Source organism: Chiloscyllium plagiosum, chromosome 4 (assembly GCF_004010195.1).
Source record: "Chiloscyllium plagiosum isolate BGI_BamShark_2017 chromosome 4, ASM401019v2, whole genome shotgun sequence".
NCBI lineage: Eukaryota > Metazoa > Chordata > Chondrichthyes > Orectolobiformes > Hemiscylliidae > Chiloscyllium > Chiloscyllium plagiosum.
Window position 1 is genome coordinate 78,521,867 of NC_057713.1, and position 6,749 is coordinate 78,528,615.

General features: G+C 37.5%; 1 long non-coding RNA gene across 1 annotated transcript in view; it reads right to left on the bottom strand.

Moving 5' to 3' along the window:
• Window positions 1-1,794: 1,794 nt before the first annotated feature.
• The window catches only part of LOC122549575, a 25,944-nt gene continuing 20,989 nt past the window's right edge, over window positions 1,795-6,749 (bottom strand). Inside the window, exons 2-3 of the long non-coding RNA XR_006311586.1 lie at window positions 2,259-2,461; window positions 1,795-2,153 (exon numbers count right to left, since the gene is read on the bottom strand). This is a non-coding gene — a long non-coding RNA (uncharacterized LOC122549575). The remainder of the gene's footprint in view (window positions 2,154-2,258; window positions 2,462-6,749) is intronic.

A 6,749-nucleotide genomic window follows, 5' to 3' on the forward strand; every position in this document is an offset into this window, starting at 1 on the left:
TACCCCAACAAAGATTAGGGCAACAGCAGGCAGGAATCTAACAATGCTGGTGCTCAAATTTTCAGAATGCAATTGGCCAATTCACACAAAAGGCTCCAGAATGTACACTCACAGTCAGGTTAATGAATTTTCAATGTTTAGTTAAATGTGTGAAAATGCAAAAGAATATCTGCACCTTGTTGGTGTCATTCAAAAAAGGAAGGATTTAGTTAACAAAATCACCCATTCATAAGCAAGCTGTAGCACAGACTAAAACAAAATAAGAAAGCAATCAGTAAAATCATCCTGTTTCCAGGATGATTCCACTGATACAAATAAGAAATATGTTGTAACTCAACAACAGATTTGTAAAAATTGTCAGTAATTATGTTGCTTAAAAACTTGCCAATAGAAATATTGGCTCCTGAGTTTGTGTCAGTTTATTAAGGAAACTGGTTGTAAATCCAGATGACAAAATTCATTTATGGAACTGAGATTAGTTTCAAGTATGTAGTAGAGGTTGCTGGAAAGTTCAGACTTAGTTGTTACCCTTACATATCTGTTGTCCACACAAAATCTGTTGGCAAAATAGTGAATATATGTAAACAGGCTACAATCTCAAATGCTCATACTTAATTACTTTTCAGATCAGTTGTCAAGGAAACTGTTATGCAGGTAAAGTCAACATCAGCTGGTACAGCAAAAAGCCTGAACATGTATTTTCCTTGCAATGTTTGCTGTTGTTGGTATCAAAAATAAAATAATACAACATCAAGCTGTTTCACTTAACGAGTCAGAAGATTGTCTTTATTGGATAGTACATTGAGTATAGGAATTGGGATTTCATGTTGTGGCTGTCCAGGATACAGGCTAGGCACTTTTGGAATACTGCATTCAACTCTAGTCTTCTTGCTATAGGAAAGATGTTAAATGTGAAAATGTTTAGAAAAGATTTGCAAGAATGTTGCTGGGGTTGGTGGGTTTGAGCTCCAGAGAGAGGCTGAATAGGCTGGGACTATTCTCCTTTGAGCATTTAATACTGAGGGGTGACCAAAAAGAAGTTTAGAAAATCATGAGGGGCATGGATAGGATGGATAGACAAGGTTTTCCCCAGCGTGGTAGCCTAAAATTGATGGCATAGGTTTAAGGGGAGCGGGGAAAGATTTAGTAGGGGCAACTGAGGGTGGTGCATGTATGGAATGAACTGCCAGATGAAGTGGTGGAGGCGGTACAATTATGACATTTTAAAGGCACCTGGATGGGTAAATAAATATGAAGGGTTTAGACGGATGTGGACCATGTGCTGGCAAATGGGAATAGGTTAATTTAGGGTATCTGGTCAGGATAGACAAGTTGAACTACAGGGTCTGTTTCAGTGCTGTACATGCTCTATGAATATGACTCTATGACAAGCAAAAAGTGATAGACGAAAGTACAACCAAGAGGTAAAGAAACTTTAACTTAAACACCCATTTTGACATGGGGCTTGAGCATGGTGAGCAGAGCTGTAAAGTGAGAATAAAGCCTGCTTGATGTCCAATGGGAGACATGGGTAACCTTAACAGGTGACAGTAAGGACTGCAAATGCTGGAAACCAGAGTCAATAGATGTAAAGCTGGAAAAGCACTGCAGGTCAGTCAGCATCTGTGGACAGGAAAGTCAATGTTTTGGGCCAAAACCTTTTGTCAGGACTGGGGAGGGGGAGGGAGTCCAGAATCCCTGCCCCACCCCCACCCTCTGTATACTTCTGGGCTCCCTATCCCTCCCCAGTCTTGATGAAGGGTTTTGGCCCAAAACATTGACTTTCCTGCTCCTCAGATGCTGTCTGACCTGCTGTGCTTTTCCAGTTTTAGATCTGTTAACTTTAACCAGTGGTCTTCATCTTCATGTTCAAAGTGAATGCCTATCTGATTCTGGTGTGATTTGATATTTGCATCATTGACATTTTGTTGAGTTTTAGGGTTTTATTCCTACATTCCCTGGTCTGTCAGGTTTACACTGGATTTAATAATCCAAGGCAGTCCCAACAACGGGCAATGTTCCCATTAAACTGCACTATTGCGCTATGCACAGTTGCTCCAAGGTTCCATGCACAATGATCAGTATCAGGACACTGATCACAGCATTGATGTCTGTTTGCGGGAGTCACTGCCACACATTGATCTTGGAAGCTCCTGCAGTTGGAAAGAAAATTAGAGTGAATGCTAACAATGGAGTATATCCAATTGCTGTTTTTGAAGCTAGATAAACAACTAAATAGCAATATATCACAAGCTTACATGTACAATGCTGATAATCACAAGTGACCTGGTTTATGTGGACAAGTTTGAGAACTTGTTTGGTAGTCAGAGCAGGACCTGGTGAGTTCAGTTCTCCACTTGCGACGAAGAACCTCCATTTTGGACACTGGGCAGTGAGGAGCCAAATGTTGGCAGCCCACTTCTCTCTTGAGGTTTTCTGCTCGATTGTAGGCTGTTTCCTGCTGGAATATGTAAGAGAGAGCTATTAGTGGAGATAAAAATAGATAGTGTAGCTGTTTGTTTTGGTGCAGGCAGGGATGTGTCCAGAAGTATACAGAGCAAGTAAAAAATGCAGTGGGAGCATTGCACAGTGTCTTGCTTTTAACATTGTTTTCTGTGAGAGTTACGGTCGAGAATGCATTGCGTGAAAGGGAACTACAAAAACAATGAGCAATCTAAATCTAAACAAAATAGTGCAGGAAAGCATCAGAAAAATATTGAGAGTATTAATGGAAAGGAAATTTGTATTGGAAATTGATGAGTGTAAGAGTCTTAAGGGGCATTTTTTGTTTGAAAACAAGTATTTCATTTAATTTTGTGATTAGCTAAGCTTTAAGCTAAGAAAAGTTAAACTTTATTGCAGTCTTAATTCAAGGGTGTACAAGCTCTGAAGCTGTAGATAGTTTATTAGTTAATTCAGAATTTTGAATCTCAAGATAAGTCTACCTCAGTGCTGCTGCTTGCAATGCACATTGATTTGGTTCTAGAGAGTGTAGAGTGAGAATTTAATGTGTTACAGGGAGATTGGTAAAGGGAAGGAGGAGTTGTTCCTTTCTTATTCTGCTGCCCACAGAATCATAGATTCAGAAGTTGTGGGATGGTTCTAATGAGTATCTTGTCTCTGTTTTCATAAAGGAGAAGGATGATGCAGACATTCTAGTTAAAGAGGAGGGGTGTGAAATATTAGATAAAGTAAGCAAAATGAGAAAAGAAATACTAAAGGGACTGACCTTTAATGTAGATTAATCATGAAGACTGGAGTAATTGTATCCTCTGCTATTAAGAAAAGCTTTGGAGGAAATAGCAGATTCTCTCCCCCACACCCACTCCCAATTTTTACTAGATATACACAAAGTACCAGAAATACAGAGGTCTGTGAACATTGTGCTATTCAATAAGAATGTAAGGAAAAGTTAAAATAATTATAGTCCGGTCAGTTGATAATAGATAATGTAGAAAGATATCAATGGTTTATTGAATAGGTAAAATGTGCCAAATGTAATTCAATCAGGAGAAGTGTGGAGTTAATTCTTTGAGGAAGACTAACAAAGCAATTGAATACCCAATAAACAGAGGGATAGAGGAAGTGACAGAGCTGGGAGTGCATGTCCATTGGTATTCTCTGATGGTGGCAGAACAAGGTGGTGAAGAAGGCGTATGGATTGCTTTCCTTCATCAGACAAGATATTGAATAAAGGAGTTGAGATGTAAGGCTAGAACTATATAGGTACTGGTTAGGTCACAGCTGCAATTTTCTGCATATTACAGGAAGAACATAATTGCTTTCAAAGAAGTATAGAGAAAACTTACAAGAATGTTGTTAGGACTTGAAAATTGCAGCTGTGAGGATAGATTGAATGAGGTAAGACTTTTGTTTTTTTAACAGAGGAGCTTGAGGAGTTATTGAATTGAGGTATGCAAAATTATGAAGTGCTTGGATAGAGAGGACAGGAAAGATTGGTTTCCCCAGTGCAGAGGTTATTTATGAGGGCAAACATTTAATGTGACTGATAGAAGGATAGAGGAGATATGAGGAAATGTTTGCACCCAGAGGATGGTGAATGTCTGGAATCCACTTAAATTACCCTGGATTTGTACCTGAAGTGCTAAAGCCTGAAAATCTACAGACCAGGGGCTGGGAAGGGGGATTAGAATGTGCCTCTAGTTTATTCAGCCAGATATGCTGGGCTAAATGGACTCTTTCTGTGCTTTGAATATTTTACAGTTCTTTGAGATAAATAGTATTATAGAGCAGAACTCTGAAAAGATGGTTATTCATACTATGAGGAGATCCTATTAAAAATAAACTAAAATATTTGGGTAACAATGCGCGCAGTGTCCATTAGTAAACAGGGGAACTGAAGGAAATCATATATTGGGAGGAATTAGACATAGTCAGTATTATTCAAACATGAAATCAGAAAATTTAGCGTTGGAATTAAGCATCACAGGATATAACATATTCAGAAAAGAGGAGGAGAACAGGGTGGTGGAGTAACTTCACTTATTGGTCATAACATACTGACAGTAGAGGAAAGGAATGGAACAATCAACAAGACAAAAATGTGGCGTGCTTATGAAAATAAGAGATAATACAGGATTAGACTTCTTGTCGGTGTTAGCTACAGAATGCTTACTACTGGAAGGGAGGTGGACTGAGAAATATGCAAAAAGTATGGAAATGAGTCATAAAAGCAATGGAGCATATCAAACACTCTCATACTTACTGGACAGAAGAGGTGGGTAAAGGGAAAACGTAAATGGAGTTATTATACTTTCTGCAAGATTGTTTTGTAATCCAGGATATATAATACCTAACAAGAGAAGTTTTGCTGTCGGATCAAACAATGGGGAGTAAATCAGAGCATACAACAGAAGTAAAAATAGGGGAATAGTGTTAGTGACTGGAATGTATGCACTATAAGATGATGAACGAAAAGGATGTAATAACTGGAGGAAAGGCTGATTTTGAGACAGTGCAAACAGAACTTAAGGAAAATGAAATCAATTACATTTCTGGTGAACAATAATCAGAAACATTTACATCAGTGTTCAGCAGAGCTCAGGGAAAATATATTAACAAAACTAAATATCCATTCATTCATGGATGAATGAAGACATAAGGGTAAGTATGAGGGTTTGGAAAGAGACATATGCGAAGTATAGACATAGCAGAGAAGAGCCTGATAAGAGGGAATGTAAAGTGATTAGTAAAGTTAGGAAGGCAAAAAGGAGCTGTGAAATGAATTATTAAGATACATAGAGCAAACATATAAAATATTTTACAGGGACATAAATAAAATGAATACTCATTAGAACCATCCCACAATATCTAAATCTATGATTCTGTGGGCAGTAGAATAAGAAAGGAACACCTCCTCCTTCCCTTCACCAATCTCCCTGTAACACATTAAATTCTCACTCTACACTCTGTAGAACCAAATCAACATGCATTGCAAACAAACCATAAGGTAGGGTCTATTGGAAATATGACCATTATGGGCAATGTCACTGCAAACAATAGAGATTGTTAAAAATGTCAAATAAGTATTTCACATAGGTATTTACCAGGGAGAAGGAACAGGTAGACATGACACTGAATGATGAAATGCGCAATGAGATAATTAGATTTAAAATAAAGAGAACATTTTGATTAAATTAAATACACTCAGTGGATAACTCCCCTTCTCCAGGTTAATTGAATCCATATACTCTGGAAGAATCAAGGGAAGAAGTAGCTGAGGATTTATTGAACATATTTAACATTTTGTCATAAAAGGGTGTCCTGCCAAAGGACTGATAGGTAGGCAATGTAATGCCTACAATTGAAAAAAGGACAGCATGTGTCCAGGGAATTACAGACCAGTGAACTTACCATTGGCTATAGGAAAAGTAATTGAAAACCTATTAAAAAGGAGAGAATGGAAAAATATCTAGAAATTAGAAATATAATAATGAACAGTTAGTAATGATTTCAGAAGGGAAAATCTTGCTTGACCAACTTTAAAGATTTTAAGGAGGTGAATGAGGGTGTGGACATTGGTATTGCAGATGTAATTTAACTAGATTTACAAAAAGCCTTCGATTAGTTTTATAGTCAGACAATATGGAGTCAAGAGACAAGAATAAATTAGTCACTGGTTTCAAGACAGAAAGCAGAGAGTAAGAATTATTTCAAGTGAGAGAAGGTGTTTTCCAAAAACTACCACTGTTCACAATTTACATCAATGATTTTGACATTGTAATCAAAAACACAATTTTCTAAATTTGACAGTGGCATCAAATGCAGAGGGGTGGAGATCAGTCAATTCTGAAGGCAGGACAGTATTAAATTACAGGAGGATATTAATATACTTGCAGAATGGGAAAATAATTAGATAATTTATTTAAATATGGATAACTGTAAGGTAGGACAATTTGTTAGAACTATAGTATAGTTAACTGCATGTCTTTTCAGTTTCCACATTGTAAAAAGAATGAAGAGGAAACTGCAAAACCTGCAAAGAAGATGTACAATGATGGTTCAAGAAATCTGAGTCGATATGTAATAATATATAAAGATCGTAAAGAATTTGACAGACTGGATCTCTTTCTTTGAATAAATATAGAACATAGAACAGTACAGCACAGAACAGGCCCTTCAGCCCACGATGTTGTGCCGACCACTGATCCTCATGTATGCACCCTCAAATTTCTGTGACCATATGCATGTCCAGTAGTCTCTTAAATGTCCCCAATGACCTTGCTTCC